The sequence below is a fragment of the Manacus vitellinus genome, unplaced genomic scaffold (assembly GCF_001715985.3).
Source record: "Manacus vitellinus isolate BGI_N305 unplaced genomic scaffold, ASM171598v3 scaffold_14_pilon, whole genome shotgun sequence".
NCBI classification, from domain to species: domain Eukaryota; kingdom Metazoa; phylum Chordata; class Aves; order Passeriformes; family Pipridae; genus Manacus; species Manacus vitellinus.
Window position 1 is genome coordinate 191,429 of NW_021939063.1, and position 19,694 is coordinate 211,122.

General features: G+C 44.2%; 1 protein-coding gene across 2 annotated transcripts in view; it reads left to right on the plus strand.

Annotated features, from left to right (window-relative positions):
* Nucleotides 1–2,407: 2,407 nt before the first annotated feature.
* Nucleotides 2,408–19,694, plus strand: part of TMCC1 (transmembrane and coiled-coil domain family 1) — a 96,558-nt gene continuing 79,271 nt past the window's right edge. Inside the window, exon 1 of one of the 2 annotated variants that reach the window (XM_029958276.1) lies at nt 2,408–2,518. The gene's annotated coding sequence lies outside the window, so the exon portion shown is untranslated. The remainder of the gene's footprint in view (nt 2,519–19,694) is intronic. The other variant, XM_029958277.1, reaches the window with a different exon arrangement.

Genomic DNA, 19,694 nt, shown 5'->3' on the forward strand with positions numbered 1-19,694 from the left:
TCACTGGGCACACAGTTGTTGGTCCCTAAAAAGACCTTGAAGGTGAATAATGAGAAAATCTGCTGCTAACCCAAGTCTGATCTCCATTTTAAAGAATTTAACCGCTCATGTGTTGTGCAGTTAGTCAGCTACGACATCCTGGAGTCAGGCAGAAAGTTCTCCTTGGCAGATTTTTGCATTTTTACATCTTCCTTGGGACACCTTGCTCTGGTCACTGTCAGAGATTAGCTGAAGTACATTGCTCATTTTCAATATGGCCATCCCTGTAGGAATCCCAAAATATAGAAGTTGTTATGGGAACTGCTCTTTTGTTCTCAAACTGTAAGATAAAAAAACATTCATGTGTGGAATTAAAGGGCCATTGCATTTGTTATCGGTTTACTGAGAGGTGCTGAGTTTTTAAGTGGCTTCCCCTTTGTCACAGAATCGTAGTTGTAGAGTCAGAAAGTGACATCAGAATCCATTCACTTATCATTCCTGTATTGAAACAGCTTGGGTTTTTGGTAGTACCTCACAAGACGCACACCCTTCTCATTTAAAAGGTTGTCTGCATGACATTACTTCTGTGTGAAAGACTGAGAGAATTATGTCTACTGGCTACTTAAAGCATTCCGTTAATTTTTATTAAGTGTACACTATCACTGGGACTGAAGTTTTCTATCTTCTCATATCTTTAAATAATTTTATCCTCTTGGATATTTACTGAATTGTATTTCTTGCGATGGCTGCAAATCTAAGCTGTTCTGTCTGAACTTCTTGTTAGCAGTGCTGTAAATTAGGAATGACTTGTTTGCTAACAGAAATAGAGGCAAATCAGCTCTTTTATTTTCTGTGGAAAATGTAAAAGCACAGCTTATTTAGATCACTCCTCCCAGTTTGTTCCTTGAATTGGACTACTCATGCAGAAAATGACAGAGATGGGTATCAGTAATAGGTGGACAACTCACTCTCTTCCCATGTGATCCTTCCTAACATGCAGCTTTTCCTGCATCACAACAGGTAGTTTACCCTGCAGGAAGATATGTTGTATTTTTGTGAGAGGTATAATTCCAGCTTCTCTTCATCTTGATTTTAACAACATCGAAGTGTCAGAGTCGGTACAGCCACAGTGATCTTTAGATGTATAGTTTTACAAGGGAGGCAAGCTTTCAGGAATACAAACCTTTCTTAGACCTGAGGAAAAGCATTCATGTCTGAAAGTTTGTCTCTCTTAGGACTTAAAAAGGACTTATGATCCCCTAGAACTGTCAGCTTTTCACGGCTATAGACATCACTAAAATAAAAGAAGCCTCAGAGTTTTATAGTTTTGCAAACATGGAAGTGTTGAAGCTTAATTTTTTGAATTCATTGAAACTAATAGAAAATCCTTTGAGGAAACAATATATAGAGAAAGTAGGCCTTTTGTTTTAAATAATGAATAGAATGAGTATTGAATGAGATGAGAACATTAATTTCTGTGTGGGGAAAGTCTTAATAGAATTACTGAGTAAATTCCACATGGAACACGTACACAGCTCCCCTCACCAATTTCAATCCATAACGGGAAGGCTATTGTATTAGAAGGAAAGGGGAGTATCCCACACAGCATTAAAACTGTTGTCAAAAGGTGTATAAATAACAGGTTGCTTGTATTGGCTAAATAGTTTTGTTATTTCCTAAGGAAGCAAATACAAAGCACTATGACATTAATACCACATACTGGTTTACTGACAGATTTTTCAATATTAAACAGCATATTATGAAGCCAGAACTTGGCAGGTTTAATTGTATACTTAGGAGTCAGATTAACTCACATTTTGTTCCTTCTGGGATGGTGGCAATTTGGAATTAAAGATCTCAATGGATTCATTGTGGTGCTCCTTTATTTTGTAATTATCTTCACAATGTTTATGCAGGGTCATTTCTATAGTTTTCCAGTCGAGAACCCTGTTATTTGGAAAGAAAGTGCCCATCTTCAGAAGGAGTATCACTGTACCCTGTTTCTTGTTGCAGGCACAGTCCAGGATCTTTCAAACCAAATAATGTCACTTAATGAAACAAGACCCTATCCCTCCAGGCACCAAAAAACTCCAGCTGCCCAGCCTGTCGTTTTATCACAGTTGCTAATGACAGAACTCAAGAGCTTCTTGTTCACTTCCAACAGGGAATTAGTCACTGGGCAAAGCAAATTTACAGCTCAGTTTACCTTGCCAAAATACAAGAATAGATTCAGGGAAATTTGATTTGGTTTGATAGAAAACATCCAGTTTCCTTTCAAAAGAAAGTTTGACTCACACTGTCAGGTAATTTTACTAATTTTACTGGGTTTTACTAATGAACTGTTCCTGTCTTTTTTTTTTTTTATTACCTTTATTTGTCTTAGTAGTTACTAAGTTACTTGATCTGCTCATTTTGTGATGGCTTATATTTGTTCACCATGTTATTCTTCCTGCAGTAAAATTAGTCATTTTGTCTTTTCAGCTTCTGATTTTTAAGAGTCCTCTAGCACAGCAACAGTGAAGATCAGAGTTCTGTTATGGTAAGTACTATACCAAAGTAAAACTGAAACTGTCTATCCCAAGAGAGTTAGAATGAAGTCTAAATGTATATACAGCTACATATGCACCTACACCTATCATACTTCTCTACATTCACCTGAAGGTGTATGAAATGATTGATCAAGCAAGAGGGTGGAGTAATCATGTCAGTTGTGCTGGGCATAAATGTAATATTTCAAGAGTTCTAGTAGCTGTAAATCAGCATCAAGACATTGAGGGCCAGATTACAGTTGATTTGTGAGCTTTGCTGCAGTATTGCAAAAGGACGTGGAAGAAAGAAGACAGTCATTTTATCCTGGCAAGAATTTCCTCCTCTGTATAAGAAAAGGCTTATAAGAAAGCTGGTCACTTGCCATCATCAGAAGGATGGAGACATCTGCAGGAATCTGTCCAATTCCAGCATGGGCCATTTATGGGAAGGTTTTAGCAAATAGTAGTGATACAGTTTACAGTTTCTGGTACCGTCCATTAGTCCCAGTGTGTCTGCAGAGCTTGTGGCAATGAGAATAGTTAGGGGTTTTTTAATTCCATCACTTGCAACCATCACTACTGACACCAGGGAAACTGGAAGCTGTTAGAATCCAAGCCTTCAGTGTACCAAAGATATGGATTAGTGGAATCAAAGGTGTGGATTGGTGGAATCAAAGATGTGGATAAGTGGCTAGAAGTCAACTGAGAAATGCTATGGCCTGTACTTGACTAACCACAGAAGCCACCAGAGATCTAATACAGTGCTGATGTTTGCATTGTGCAGAGCACAACAGGTCAGGAAGTGCCTTCTTTGGTGGGTTAAGTGAATTACCTGGTTAATATGAGGGAAGTTCATAGAGCAGTCAGTGTAGAACTGTTCCCCTGCCCAGTCGTTGAAGATTGATGTGCAACTGAGAAAACTGGAGGGGGAGGAAGGAGATCCCCACAACCAGTTGTTCAAGTAAGATGATTCTGATATTGTACTGTGAGCTACATAATGACAAAGACCTTTATGTAATTTGCATCTTTATAACTTTCATAGTCATTGTAATAACAATAGGCTTTTCCACTGGTGCTTAATGGGTTTGTTTACAAGCAAACAGTGTGAGGTGAGAATCAGTCAGTATTCAGCTGCCATTTGGGGGCGGAGATTATTATTAAAGCTGTTCCATCGGCCAAATATTAGGCATCATACTTGAGCGGACCATAAAGGCACATATGTGGTCAGTGAGGTCCCTGCTGAGACCAGGGGTAGTATTGACTTTTAGAAAAGGCTTCTGTGATGTTCTTGTGGATTGCTCTTCACGTCTGTCCAGCTGGCACACTCCATGCATACCAAGGGAAGCTGAGTGAATGAACATGTAGCGCTGGAGTAAAGTTCCTTGAGTCATTTGATACTTGCTTCTGCTGAGAAGACTGTGAGGCACAAAGCCTATATGCCTCTCAGCTCTTTTCTCACTGCCTTCCCCCTGGGTCTTTTGAGCTGAGCCTGAACATGAACAAAGATGCGTTTAAAAGTAGTTAGGCGATGGTTTGCAGACACAAACTACAGCAGCTGTTGTATTTTTATAAGCACCAAGCTGGGAGGCCACATGGTTATTTGGTTGAGTCTGAGAACTGGGACAGCTGATTCTATTTCTGTCTCTCCCATCGAATTGCTCTGTGACTGTCAGTGGCACATTAAGGCAGAAACCCAGCTGTAGTTAAAATCAGAGTCAGATTTTTCATAGATGGTTACTGACGTTAGGTAGACTGTAAATACCTGAGTTTTGTGTTCCTTGTCCACAAATGAGCAGTACTGATACGATACAGTGACTTTTGATGCTTGCGATGTGCTTTGAAAGTCACAAGTCATGATGAGAGAAGTAAAAATTCTTGTTTATATTTGGGTGGGATTTTTTAGGGAGCAAGTAGAATTCACCAAGCCCAGTTGGCCTGATGTGCGAATTTAAGTCAAGAAAATGGTAAATAGAAAACTCGTGTTTGATTGGACTCTGATGAAGCTTTGTTGTGACCAGTTGTGATAAGAACACAATTATACATTATATGTATGTATATAATAAGTATCAGCAATTTCACAGGATTCTTTCTGCAAATATCTGATGACTTCAATACACAGTTTTCTCCTCCAGATTTCTTGTTTTCCTTGTCTATAGCTGCTGTCAGATTTGAAATGTTCTATGTTGGCATCTAAATGGTATGATCAAATTCTAGAATGCACTCCTGGAATGGCTGGTGATGGTCTTCATAGCCTTGAATGTAGAGACAGCTGTAATGCATCAGTGATTTTCAACTTTGGTATGAGAGAGTGCAGGGATTGGAATGACTTCAAAGGGATGAGAAAAGCACATTAGTAAAAGCAATCCTTTTGTTAAATTTTCTCTATGATGATCTATAGATCACCTAGAAAATGCTTACAAATCTAGAAACTGCAAAAAAAGTAAAGCAACTAGAAAAAGTAAAAAAATCCTCCTGGGAGTCACTTTCAGACCTGCATTTCCATGACAGATTCAGAGACCACCGTGCAAGATGAGGAGTTAGAACTTTCATAACATTACATTTCTATAGCTATTATTCAAAAATATGACCCAATATTTTGACATTTGAAATAGCTTATCAAGGCAAAGAAGCTGACAGACTGTTTTTAAAACACCTTCTGGAAGATCTCAGCAGTAATTTGTGATTATTTCTGAGCTTCCACTGCTCCTGTTGAGTAAATGAAGCTCAGGTCTTATTGTATGGACAGATTATGAAAATGCCAAGGATTGCCTGATAAGCAGGTAGTGCCATTGATCACTAACTGTACTTAATAAACACAGTACCATTGTCATTTGAAAACCAAATTATCTCTAAGACAACGTCAGGGTAAATCTGATTGACCTTTTACAACTACTTATGCTTTTATTGGAAAACAGTAACTCCATCTTCATTAGAATCAACTCCAGTTCTGCTTGGGGCCGGGTATAGAGCAAAGTAGTTGCATGGGAAGGAGGAAGGCATGTAGCAGTTTTCTTTACTTGATGGTAAAACCTGTAATGGGGAACTGGAAATCACTGCTAAATGGATGCTAAGTTAAGGATACCTACACCTGTGAGTGTGTTATGTAGTTCATCTGGAACTGAGCTATATTAAGTGTTTCACACCTCTCGCTTGCTTCTGTCAGTGATGGTCCAGCTGCTCTTTAGCATGGTGCAGTGAGAAGAATCAGCCCAGCTCACTGCTCTGTCCTTAGTTCTGAATGCCTTTGTTGCCTCTCTGACAGACAGGAGTAACTCTGATCTATCTAAGCATGAGATCTTCACAGAATGCTGCAAAATGAAAAGTTCTGTACATCCCTTATCATTTCTGCCTACAAGTACATCACCCCATGTTCAGGGGCTGCCAGGTCTTCCAATAGTAAAAAGGGTGTTTAAGGCTTTTGAGTCAAGACTGGTGTGAGACCTTGTGTAAATTTAAGAACAGAGATAATCCTGCAGAGAACTGCTTAAAGGTGTTTACATTTGGCATTTCTGTTTCCTGTCTGTAGTGTGAGATGAGTGCCTAACTTAGAAAAAAAAAATGTGGGCAGGAGTCACAAAAAAATATGAAATTCTCCACTTAAAGTGCTAAAACCCCAGTGTTGACGACAGGCAATGTGAGTTTTGCCCTCTGGAAGCAAAACGTAGCATGTGTCTTGTGGGGGCTAGAACCTGTCAATGGCTGATACCCCAAGAGTAGACTTTACCTTAGTGTTAAATAGGGCATTTCATGCAGCATAGGTGTAAAATGGCTTCAAGTCCAGAGATCAGAGTCTTGCAGGAGGCACTTTCTGACACGCAGGCTGCCTGGGACAGGCATTAAGTCTGTCCCAGCCAGACCCTGTGCAGCAGTGGTTGCAGAGGAGCTATGAACTGTTTGTAAAGAGGGCTCTGAGTTAGCAAGTCCTTTTTCTGGCATGGACAAAGAAGCCAGTTTTCCCAGTCAAGCCAGGTGCAACGTGCTCATTCTGTAGTGGACTTAAATTGCAAGGTTATTGAGTCCTTTTAGCCTTGGGTAGCTGCAGACCACTTAATTACAAGGTCAGTGGTCTACAGTAGTAAAGAGTTTGGGGACCTCATGAGGTAAAACAGCATCTGATTACACAATAAGTCATGATTTATTTGGACTTCTGCTTCAGAATCTAGACTACATGGTGTTATTGTTTGGACCTTCCTACTATAATAATTTAGCAGTCTGCAGGACTACAAATTTTGTTACCACTGAATTCTGCTGTTCAGAGTTTTCAGCTGCCTGGCAAATTGACAACACAAAAAATCAAAACCAATGTAATGACCATGAATTTACACTTAAGTGATGAAATTTTCAAAGGGTTATCCTTCCCATTTAGACACAAAGGAAGTAACCAGATTTGTTCAAGTAGTTGTTGTCTTGGGCACTTTGGTCTTTTGAAGATCTGACAACACATGTAATAGTGGCAGCCTCTAGGTATCAGATACCATCCTCTCTGTGTATGAGAGCAGAAGCAGAGCCCTACTATAGCATGTGAATCAACTTTAGCCCTTGAAATTGTATCACAGAATAAGTCTGTGATTTTAGCAGAATTTAGGTGCTGTCTCCTGGAAACCCAAGTGAAAAGATGAAGTTAAATGAGTGATATTGTGCCATCTTATTTGTTTTGCCAGAGGTTGCTAAAGGTCTTTAGTTATTTAATGTTTATCTGCTTCAGAAAACATATTAATGTCCTTGATCACATCCATTCTTCAAAGACACTGAGATAAACAAATGTCTCATGAAGTGACTGCCCATTATTTTTTCTGCGATATTTGAGGGTGGGAGAGGGATCAAATGAAGTTGGTATTTAGTCTCAAAGGAAGGTTTCTTTATAGTGATGCTAAAAAAAATAACTGTTTTATGAAGCTTAGAAGACCTTGGAAGAAGTTTCCTCTCAAAAAAATCTTTTAAGTGCTACAGCAGTTGGTAAATTCTCTGTTTTAAATTGTCACCAGCAATGTTTTGTAGCCCAGCAGAATTGAATTTCTCCCCGTCAAATCTGCCTTGATTTCAGGTTCAAGACTGAATTACGGGTGAGGTTGAGGCAATAATTTCAATGCAGTTACATTGTAGATGAATTTGCTTTTTAAAAAAATTTAAGATAAAGGTTAAGTGGCATGAGGCTAGAAGTATAGGGTGGGGTTTTGTTTGTTTTCTTGCCTAGGAAATAGTCTATTAATTGTTTCTGGTCCAGTCTGGAGTAAATTTTGTATCTGGTAGGCAGCTGCAACTCCTCTGTTCGTTGGTGTTGCTTCCCAGGATTTGGGCTGTGGTGGCTGTAGCAGGTGACAGAGCTAGGGAGGTACTGCTGTTGAGGAATCCACTGAGTGCAGGTGACTCGAGGGGCAGCTGCAGGGAAGCTGCAGTTTGAACTTTGGAGGTGAGAGCCCGGCAAGAGGCTGTGAACTGCCAACCTTCTGCATAGCAAAGAGCCCAGGGTCCTGTGGCATAACCAGGTGAGGGACATTCAGAGACATGGCAGGAGCCAGTGACCCCCAGACCTTGGGCACAGGCAGGTGAGGGACACTCGGGGACATGGCAGGAGCCAGTGACCCAGGTTTTCCCCTGTTTAGACTGGGAGGGTATAAAAGCCCAAGGGTTCCTTTGTCCAGGGTCCCTCCTCCGAGGCACCAAACTCCAGCTGTTACTTTGTTAGTTATTGCACCAAGGATCAGGGCATCTGACTCTGTGCTGCAGGAAACCTGAGGTGGAGCCAATGAGGAAACGCGGTCTGACTGTGTGAGTGTGGGGGGAGCAGCTGTGCAGGGGCCTGGGTGCTAGCTCAGGGGGTGCCAGCATAACTGGGAGCTATAGCCATTCTATAATCTTTAATATTAATAAATTAATATTGTCCTCGTGTTATTGAATTTTCAGCATCCCAACGATGCTGGAAGTTTTCCAACCAGATGTGCTTTCTCCAGGGTCCTTGAAGCTGCTTCGAAGTACAACTTCATTGCAATTCATTGGCAATTCTCCTGGTTCTCAGAAGTGTAAGAGTTTAGGCTTGACTTGTTCAAACTCATATTTTTCTTATTCTAGTAATGTTGGCACAAACCCTGTAACCTGTCTACCAACGGGGACAGAGCACAAATAACACGCAGTTTGTGTTTTTAAAGAGACTCATGTATCCAACTAGGGAAAAACAATCAATGACCATTTAGATGTTTCTGACTGAACAAGATGTCTTTAAATTAAGTCTCGCATCTCAGACTTGAAAACAAGAACACTCTGATTTCCTAATTTAGCCACTAAAGAGCAGAGAAAGGAGTTTGATTGAGTTATTTGGCCAGGTGACATATATACTTCCACCAGGGTTCTTTGGCAGGGGAGCATTTTTCCTCCAGGCATCTGTCACAGTGAACAAACTGCCTTTAGGGGAGCAGAAAGACTGGGGAAAAGACTAAAATACTCAATTGGTGACCTTGTAACTAAGCAGCAGTTCATGATAGTTCTCAGATTTTTTTCCTTGGTTCAAGAAACTCACTAATTTTAGAACTAATTGTTGATGCAAGGAACAGAGCACAGTCACACAGCTGGAGGCATAGAGGGTAGAATAGGGGCAGCTGGTTTTAGACCAGCATAATCTGTGTTACAGTTAACCATAATCAGATCTAATTGCACGTAATCACTGAAAGGACAGTCTCATTCTTTCTTCCTATCCATACCACTCCGTATTCTTGCTTGAATAAATTTTAGGGACTGCTCAACCCCAGTTGATTTAATTTAACATACTGATCAGATGGATCAAGAAGGGTCGGAACTTGGCACAGGGCTAGGCATTCCCAGGACACAGACTGAAATGCTACTCTGCTTTCATCCTCATGTAGTAAGACCTGCTCACTGCAAGTATTTCTAGGGTTGCAAGAAACTGTGCTGTTGATCTCTGCTTATTTTGTCAAGGATGGGTGCTGTGTTTACCTGCTTATTTAGAAAAGAGCTGGATAAACCATATGTACTAGTATTAGGAATTAAAAGCCTCTTGGACCTGCTACTCATTTGAGCCACAAAAGGGGAGCTGCCAAGTTGCTCTCATAAATATCAGAAAGTTAGATCTTGTATGGAAATAAGAGCCAGAGTGATTAAGAACTGATTTGCAAAGCAAGCAAGGATTACAAACTTGTTTGTTTTCTGACACCTGCTCTCCCCTTCAATAGTACAATAAAGCAAGATGTAGCTAATGCACCTTCTCCCAAATTGGATAATGTACTCAAGGGAATATGAGGCTTTGAAGATCACATCACCATTTGCCCAATTATACCTAATAACAACACATTGTTCCTGCAAAACGTGTCTATTCATTGGTAGGTTACATTTCCTTTCAGCCTTCTACCTATTGATCCACTGGTACTTCATATAGAACAAACTTCTTTGTTGGCAAGTCATGTTTATGAGACTAAAAAAATCATTTATGTCACGTTCTTAACATCTCGCCAAGTCAGCGAGAGGAAAAGCTTCTTGTATGGAGCATGACAAATTTTTGCAATCTTTGTAAAACAAAGCAATAAACAGAATTGTCTGTATGGTTTGGACTATACAGATCATTCATGTTCTGTCTTCACTATTTCTTTGTGTGCTTTCTGTTTTTATTTCATAAAGCATCTTCAACTATGTGAAGAAGGTGTCTGCACTACAAAGCACTTAGAGTAAATGATTATTTAATCTTGAACTCCAAGTAGGTATATACTCCATTACAGAAAATGAGATGTTTGCTAAGCAAAGCTGCAGCATCATGAAACTCGAGGCATATTTACTTGAGTTTTTTTAGTGGGAGTAGAAGGACTTGAAGAAAGCTGGTGAAATGATATATCCCTAATTAAAACATTTTTATGTCTGTCTTCTGTGAACATTCATGACTATGAGTACAGTCTGATAAGTAAGGGCAGGTTGGATTCTGGTTGCTCTCAGAAATTATCTCCTGAGTTACTCTTACTAGTTGTAAACTGCAACAAAAGAAACAGTTTTTTACAAATGCGGGACCATTTTATGACTTCACAGTTGTCACAGTAGCTCACTACTGTGATTCAGCACTTTCTGGTGGGATTAACCTCAAGCCACTGCTGTGGATTCCAGAACCTTGCATAAGTGAAAAAAAGCATCCTTGCCATTTTCAAAAGTAATCCTGATTTTGCCTGGCCCTAACTGCAGTGTAGTTCCATGGCCAAGGAAATAGTTTCAGTATTGGCCATCATGCTAATTCGGTTTTCACTAAGTTCCCCCTGGAACCCGCTATGGAACATGAGCATTCCTGTTGCCCCTCTTGTTCCTTGTCCCAGCTCTTCCCATGGGATAGTTGGAGCTGGTTCTAAACTTGGGTGATTTTATTAGGTCTCTTCAATTAGATGAACTTCAAGACTGAACATCACACCCAGCCAGTACGTCTTAATAAGTCAGGCTCACTGCTTGAATCCATTTTGTCTCCTCCACAGACTTTATTTTCTGCATGCATCCTCAGAAGGATGGCAAACCTGGCAGGTTTTACTTACCTGAAAACATGTTTTTTCTCTCCCACTGTATGAGAACTGGGAGTTCAGCACTCAGTGTCACAAAGAGAGAAACTCATTACGCCACCAAATCATTCCTCCCAAGCTGTCTGTCTGCATATTGATCCCTTGATCTTAAGTAAACCCTGTAGTTAATCATAATTACTCTGGAACATCTCATTCCAGTGACTGGATCAATGTCTTTAATGGCCTCCTGCTGTGTGTACCTGTCATGCCTGGCCACCTCTGTGTCACCTGCTGTTGGAGTCCAGTGCAATAACCTGCCGTGGTGGTGAGAATGCTGTCAGCCCCTTCCCACTCACTTGGGGCTCGGCTAGGACACAGCATGAGGCCTCAGATGCAGGGCATTTGTAATGAATGTCCCTGTGAACTCCACGCTGTTCCTAATGCCCAGCTGGGACATTTCCCCCCACGTCTCAGCCAGTCAGGCCTAATGGCTGTGGGATGCTTGTCATGAACCTGCTTTGGGCAGAAATACAGATAAACATATCCAAGTTTCCCTTTTCATCCAGAGGCTCAGAGTAAAGCAGAGAGTAATGAATCCAGGGGCTCACTGAAGGACAGAGGACCAGGAGGTGAGCCGGGCAGGGGCCTCCCAGTACAGCACCTGAGTGCACACCTGTGTGCAGGGAACAGGGCTTAGGGTGGCAGCCAGGGCCAAGCAGAGCATCGGGGCAGCTGGTGTTGATAAGGTCCAGCCAGAACATCAGTCCACGGGTCAGGGTCAGGTCTAGTGACAGTAACCAGTCAGCTGATTGCCAGGCGGGTCTGTATGCCAAGGCAGGTGATGTGGGCTTGGTAGACCTGGCCACAGCCTCTAGGCCTCTCTTGTTTGTCCTGCTCAGGTGCTGGAGGAGGCCTGACAGCTGTGCTATGGTGTTCAGCTCCTGGCTCTTCATCCTTTAGTGAGCAGCCAGCCCTTGCTGTGCCCTGGCAGTGACTGTGGAAAGCTTTTACTCTTTTTACCCTTTTCCCTCCTTCTCCCATTGTAAAACATGAAGCTTAGGGATGAGATCTGAGCAGTCAGACAATTTTAAAGCAGCAGTTGCAAAACAGAATGGTGCTCTGTTGCCTGCTTACCCAGAGTTAGACATGTGCTAATCTTAAATTATTTCTGAATCTTTCTGATAGACAAGGCCAGTTGCGTGTTTGTTATGCACAAAGCTTAGTCATTCGAAAACTGTCAAACAAGGCTGGGTTTTCTGTGGGACTTCTTAGGTTTCTCAGGGGTGTGGTTTCTTCTTTCTATACTATTTTGATGATACATATCCCATCTTGTTTAGATGTGATTATAGAGAAGCCAACTATATTTGCTATAAATTTCTGTAAGACCTACTATAACTAGATCTAGTATAACTTAGGAAAACTTGTAAGTGCTGATGCTTCCCACCAACTTCAATGGTTTTAGCACACTTACACACCTAGAGAGTAAGAAATATTTGGATATGCCTTAGAAGTGTAAACACATAAATCTGTAATGGTAGTGCAGGAAAAGCTTTATAGAAAGTATAAATAAAATTTAAAAATGCATCCGGCCTCATATTCTCTTAGTCCTCTTCACCTGAAAGCAAAGTGGCATTCTTAGATGATAGCTTGGAGCCTGAAAGAAATAGGCTACAATAGAATTTTGTTCTCAGGGAAGGGTGTCAGCTGGGAATTTGTCCTCTTAGCTGTATTATAAACGAGCTGTCTTTGTATGCTAGTAAAGTACCTCTAATGAACACAGGGCAAAAATTTTAAGGTATGCTTTAAAACAATTGCAAGTGGATTTGTAGTACATTACTTACCTGAAAGTCAAGAACTGAGCTTGCCCCAACACGTTGTTCCCATACTCTGTTCTTATGATGTTATTTTACTGCAAGCTTAATTCCACACAGATAATGAATTGGAGTGCCTCAAAGGTAATTTTAGGTTAATGCACTGGAATTGAACTACATAGTATTGCATAGCCTTTGTGCAGCAGTCTGTATAGAAGCCAGTTAAGTGCTGTAAAACTTGGTGCATCCCTAGATGCTGTAAACTGATCAAGGTTAAAAGTGGGGTGGACAGCTTTTCAAAAGAGCTTCTGAGCACTTCTTTATTTAGCGTAGAAATGAACTGTCACAGCCCTTTTTATGCTACTGAAACAACCACTTGTACTTCCCTGAAGCCTTTATATGAGGATCTTGTCTTTTACAAAAGCAAATTTTGTTATTGCTAGTTAGAAATACAGAAAACTGAGTTACAGCAAGGTACCGTGACCTCATTCCTATCTGTAGAATGCAATTTTAATTCTGGATTTAAATATTCCAAATTCAGGTGTTACCATCCATATCAGAAGTTGATAACCTGAATTCACCATGAAATCCATCATTAGTTGCTCACCTCAGGCTGTCTCTTGGTTCCCCAATACTCTGCACGTCAGGACACACAGTGTCCTGTGTCCATAATGCAGCTCTCAAGCTAGTCTTACTCCCTTGTTCTCTCTCATACAGACAGCTAAAACAGAAGACAGGGGAAAAAAGTGGAAAACAAGGACTTCCTGCGTTTTTGCATTTCTTTTTTTCCCAGCCTGATTTGTGCTTCTAGACATACTGAATATTCAGCTCACAGAGTAGAGCCAAAGCCAAGCCTACCCCCAGCAGTCTCTTGAAAACTGAGAGAACATGCTCGGTACAAGTCTGTCCTTCACAGCCTGTTCCCTGAGCCAGCTCATGTGGCCTGAATAACTCAAAGGCCTGCAGTTTCCACATTTTAGCTGTATCTCAGCATTTTAGTGGATAAAATGTTCTTGGGTATTTCAACTGAAGTTTGAAAAGAGTTTTGTAGGGAAAAAAATTATGCAGAAACATGTTTGTGAATTTATAATAGTCAGATTTGATTATTGATTTCTAACTGACCTGAGTCTCTCCATGTTTCCTAAATCCATCCTAGCACAAAATTGGTTTGAATAAAACCCTGCTTTTACTAACCACTCCCCTCCCCATTTGTGTAATTCAGTGTTACAAGCTCAGCTCCTTGTAGCCCCTTTGTGGATATGAGGTGTGAGGCAGGACAGACGTGTAGATGGCAAGAGCAGCTGCTGGCAAGAGAGTGCAAACAGGCAGCAAAGTCCCTGTGGCCCTTCCAAGGATGCACACAGTCACTTTGAGTGATGCAGTGCTGTTGGGTGTTTACAAGGGTTCAGACTAATGAGTGGTATATTAACATTTGATTAATTGTACTGCATTAGAGAGGCAGTATGAACTCCAGGAGCAGGAGCAGGAGCAGTGCCTGCCCACTCCTTTCTCTGAGAGGGGGACACCACTTGGTTACCCGGTCTGAGACATGCTATGTTTTATTCCACCTGCAGATCCAGCCTGCATGGGGCCCTGAAACCTCTGCTATGATGCAGCTGTACTGTGTGCCCCACTTCTACAACAGAGAGACCGATGCCGGTCCCAGTGCCGGTGCCAGTCCCAGTGCCGGTCCCGGTGCCGGTCCCAGTGCCGGTCCCAGTGCCGGTCCCAGTCCCAGTGCCGGTCTCAAGTGCCGTCCCGGGCCGGCGTCCCGGTGCCGTCCAGTGCCGGTCCTCCAGTGCCGTCCCAGTGCCTGCTTCCCGGTCCCAGTCCCAAGTGCCGCCCGGTCCCCAGGTGCCTTTGCTCTCCCACCCAGTGCGGTCCGGGGCCGGTCCCAGTCCCAGCCAGTCCCCCAGTGCGTCCCGGGCCGTGTCCCAGTCCCAGTCCCAGCCAGGCCGGCCCAGTGCGTCCCAGTCCAGTGCCCGTCCCAGTTCGGTCCCGGTGCCGGCCGGTCCCGTGCCGGTGCCGGTCCAGTCCGCAGTGCCGCCCCGTCCCAGTCCCAGTCCCATGCCGTCCCGTGCGGCCCAGTCCAGGCCGTCCCGGTGCCGGTCCATCCCAGTGCCGCCTTCCGTCCCAATGCCGTGCCGGTCCCAGTCCCAATGCCGCTCCCGGTCCCATCCCAGCCGCCCGTCCAGTTGCCGTGCCGCCCAGTCCCATGGCGTCCCGGTTCCCAGCCAGTGCCGCCCCCGGTCCAGTGCCGGTGGCGGTCCCAGTCCCAGTGCGTCCCAGTGCCGCCCCCGGTCCCTTCCCCCCCCCGCCCTCTAGGCCCGGCCTCTTCCGCCGGCGGGTTCCCAGCTCCGCTCCCCGCCGGGCGCTGGCGCCCCCTGCCGGCCGTGCCGCCGTGCAAGGCGGTGCCGCCCCGGGTGTCCCTGCCCGGTCCCTGCCAAAATGGGTTAGCCCCGGCTGCGGGAGCCGAACACGCGTGGGACAGGCGAGTCGCCCTGGTCCATTGCGGGCGCCTCCGGGGCGCACCGCAAGTGCAAGTGTTGGTATCCACTCGCCGGGAGGTGCCCACCACCGCCTGTGGTGCGCATCGCCGGTGGGCGCTGCTCGTGCAACGGGAGCCCAGCTCCCCGGCTCTGGCGAGCGGCCCGGCACGGCCAGTGAGGTGAGACCGAGGGAGCCCGGGTGCTGTGAGGAGCTGGCACTGCTGGGTAAAAGGAGATTGCACTTGGTTTACGCTCGCACTCCTTGCAGCCGCTGTGCCTCACCAAGGGGAAAAGCTGTTCAGGGTTTCACTCTAGCGCTCTGCAGAGTGCTGGGAATCCGCGGCAGTCCAGTCACAGAACAAGGACGCCTGCAGGTGTACACAGCAAAGTGTTGTGCGAATCAGCTGTGGGGCCTAGGTGTGTTCCCTGCTGATGCTGAGCATTTTGCTGGCCTGGACCTCTGCCCTCTGAGCCTCAGGCTCTCTATACTTGGAGACTTCAGAAAGGTGTTTTTAATATAACACCTCCATCTGCAGTGGGGGTTGATTGTATTTATCTAGCTCAAGAGCAGTGATATGAGGCTGACTTGCTTAGAAATGCCACACAAAAAAGACTAAATTTTTTTTTAACATTTGCATTAATTGCTTTTCTTTTATTAACTTCTTTGGCTGCATTGGAGCACTTACAGGAGACAGCATTTTGCAAATGGGAGTACATTTTTCATTATATTATTGCATTACACCATTATCTATAAAGTGTATCCTTCAAGTTATAACAAGCTGTAATTCCATTGAAGGCTCCCTAGGATTTCTGGACCACGAGAGAGCAAAGCTGCAGCAGTTTAGTCAGAGGAGCCAGAAAATCAAATTACAGCCCCTTTAATAGTCAGCTGGGGATATACTCTTCCTCTGAGATAGCCCAGGCTGGAGTAAGTGTCTCTGCTATGCTGGAACTGGATGGATTGTACCTTTTAAGGACATTTCAAGCCATAGTAACTATTCAGAACCAACTTTGGCATCGCTGCCCTTTCCTGCTCTTTTGACACAGAGGTTAGAGCCAGTGGTGTTTGACAGTGAGAGGTGGGTTTTCCCTGCTCCTTGGGAGGTTGTGCTTTACTTTGGGAGCCACAAGGAACAAAAATCACCAAGTACCCAGAGAAAATGTTTGCTGAAGCTGAAGGTATCTGCTGCCTCCAGGACCTCTGGAAGCCAGGTGCTGGCTGATGGTTGGTAGGAAGTGTGTTTGCTCACAGCGCAGTGAAAGGACCTCGTTGCTCTGTGCCGAATATGGCAGATGTTGCAGCTCTGCCCTACTCTCTTGCTAGTCTTCGAGCTTGGCATGTGTCACTCTCACTGCAGTCTGTAACTGGCCTGTTTCACTGATGGGTGTGGGATGCAACACTCAGCTCAGTTGGAAACACAGAAATGTAGTGGTACTTGAAGCTTGATTTGAACTCTGCTGAAACATACCAGCCAGCTCCCTGGGACAGAGACATGGCCCAGCTCTGCTGCATTACAACAGTCTCTGGTCTGGGGGGTTGTGAGTTATTCGTACATGTACCTGGAGAATTTCAAAGCAAAGCACTGTTACTACTCTTGGACTTCTGGATATAGCCTGAATGGAGTCCCACTGAAGCACTTCCTGCTGATTCTTGGCCCTTAAATCATTCTAGCTCTTTGGGATTTGGAAGTTTTAATAAAAATGACTCCGTTGTGTTGGCCCTGAAGGGAAATGGGGCCCAAGAAAGCTGATTAATATTCAAAGATCACCTTGATCTTGCTTAATATTCAAGGATCTTTTTAGCAAACTCCTGACCACTGTGCTGCTCTCTGTACCTCCCAGGTGATGGCTTGTTTTCAGAGAAGCTCTGCAGGCTGACTCATTTTTCCTCTTCCTCCTTTTTTTAATGGTGAGCTTTGCAGCTCGGCATGCGTTATTCCTGCTGTGACAGCAAAAGGAATGTTGTTCTGCCTGCTGACATTTTGGTTAGAGCATACCAATGAGGGTTAAAAGATAGGCCAAAGCAGCTGCCATTGTTCTCAGTGTTCTTGAGCAGGTTTAATGTTCTGCTGTAATTCTTATTTTCAACGAATGTATACAGTTTATTCCTGCTCTTGGGCAACTGCTAGTATGACTAGAATTTGTCAGAGAGCGATAACTTATTTAACCTGAACAGCTTTAAAATTATTCTCCTGTCTTTCAGTATGCATTACTTCATTGCATATCTGCTGTAGCACTAATGCATGACAGGCATGTGATATGAGAGACGACAGAGTGAGAGCACATCTTCTAGAACTTCAGATCTCAATCCATAAGGATGGCAAAGTGTTCATGCTCATATTTCAATAGAGGGTTACAGCAAATTCTATGTTTCTGCAATCAAACTTCATAGAACCACAAAATTATTTGGGTTGGAAGGGACCCGAAATATTATCCGGTCCCACCCCCTGCCGTGGGCAGGGACACCTTCCACTAGCCCAGGTTGCTCCAAGCCCTGTCCAACCTGGCCTTGGACACTTCCAGGAATGGGACAGCCACAGCTTCTCTGGGCAACCTGTGCCAGGGCCTCACCACGCTCACAATAAGAAAATTTTTTTGCCCTTACTAGAAAAATATTGAATTCTCCCCACACAAAATTCTGTGTTAGTCACCTCCGTGTGAGCAGGGCGGCCCTTCAGGGGACAGATCGAAGTATGGAGCTTCCAGGCTGCACCTAAGGACGTGTGGCCAGCATTTACATCCAGTCTCACTGACTGATGACTACATATGAGAAGAGAAGCTCTGGCACCTGGTGTTAGTCACCAGATTAGTTATTATTGGGTCAGAACCAACTTGGGGGGAGTGGTGTATGTGTGTGGAGGAAGGGATGGGTCTAATCTCACAGAGGTGGGGTGGCATCGTATGCCTTATGGCAGCCTCTAGAGCCTACATGGGGAAGCCCCAGAGTAGCTGTCAGTCACAAACAGCCTGAGAAAACTATAACAGCACAACTCCTGGAGCCCCTCACCCAGCTCAGATTGGCAGGGACAGTGAAGACACTGCCCCTCACCCTGACCTGGAACCCCAGAGTGGACAGTGGGTCAGAGGCCCCACCTGGGGGGTTTGCTATAGGGACCAGAGAATAAAACCAAGGGCATGTGTTTGCCTCATGTCACAGCCCTGCCACTGAATTTGAGAGCTGGTTTTCTACAAGGCTTCTATGGTAGCTATATAATCCATCTCTCCTTCTTTCTCCTTCACTCTTCTTGATCCCTTTGCTTCTGTCTCTCTGCTCCTTTCTTGATGCTTGGGGTGATTTGGAGCTGGAGGGATTGGATCTTGATTTAAGTGTTGTGGAATTCATTGAATTTTGCCTTAAGTGTTGTTCCTTTACTGGATTTTGACTTAAGGGTTGTGGATTAATAATGTATGTTGAATCTGTATTGTAGTAGAACATTTTTGTCTAGCTTGTGTGGTGTCCTTTTGAACTTTGGCCAAATTCCCTTATTTATTCCCCTAAATTATTAAAGAAATTCTGTGGGAACAAGCCCGTGGCTTATTTTCTTGATGCTCTCCCGAGGTATCAAAGAATCTTATATTTATATATTAAAGTAAAACTCATAGCCAATCCCACGAGCCAGCAGCTCCCAGGGTTGGAGTGTTACACCTGGCCTGTGAGCAACACTGCCAGCAAGAAGATGCTGGGAAGGCATTGGCTGTTGTAATTAATTCTTGAGCTTTATGTGAAAAAATGTAAGAAGTAATGAGCACTGGTTTGAAATAAAAGTCAAGTTGTGTAAGTTCCAACTTTTTGCAGCCAAATCATAGAATCATAGAATCAACCAGGTTGGAAAAGATCTCTGAGATCATCGAGTCCAACCCTTGATCCAACAACGCATTAATTGCATCAGACAAATACAGATCAAGGCAAATTTCTCATTGAATCAGCTTCCAGAAAGGGTGCAGCCTTCTAAAAATACCCAAGCATGTCACCTCAGGTGATACTGCTGCGACAGAGGGACCGTCCTGATGGCTGATGCACCGTCTGAGACGAGGTGAGCGGTGTCTCTGCAGAGCACACACCTGACACTGCTCCATAGAAACGCGGGTGGGAGGCAGAGGCAGCTGGTCAAGGAGCTTCCGAAACACACACCGTACCACAACGCCGGTGCCAATTCCCTACGGCAAACTGGAAGGCACAGTTTGCAACTCAGTGCCGCCGCTGAATCCTTCGCAGAGCCCCTCAGCGGTGCCGCCACCAGAGAGAGCCCTTTCTTCAGGGCTGTGACAGAGCTGTGTGAGGATGACACACCAGTGTGGGAGTGACACACCAGTGCTGGGGTATCGGGGCTTAAGCCGAGCAGCCACACAAGGGGGCTCAGCTGTGCCTGCGGGGCCGGGCCCGGCGGGAAGGGACTGCGGGAGACGAAA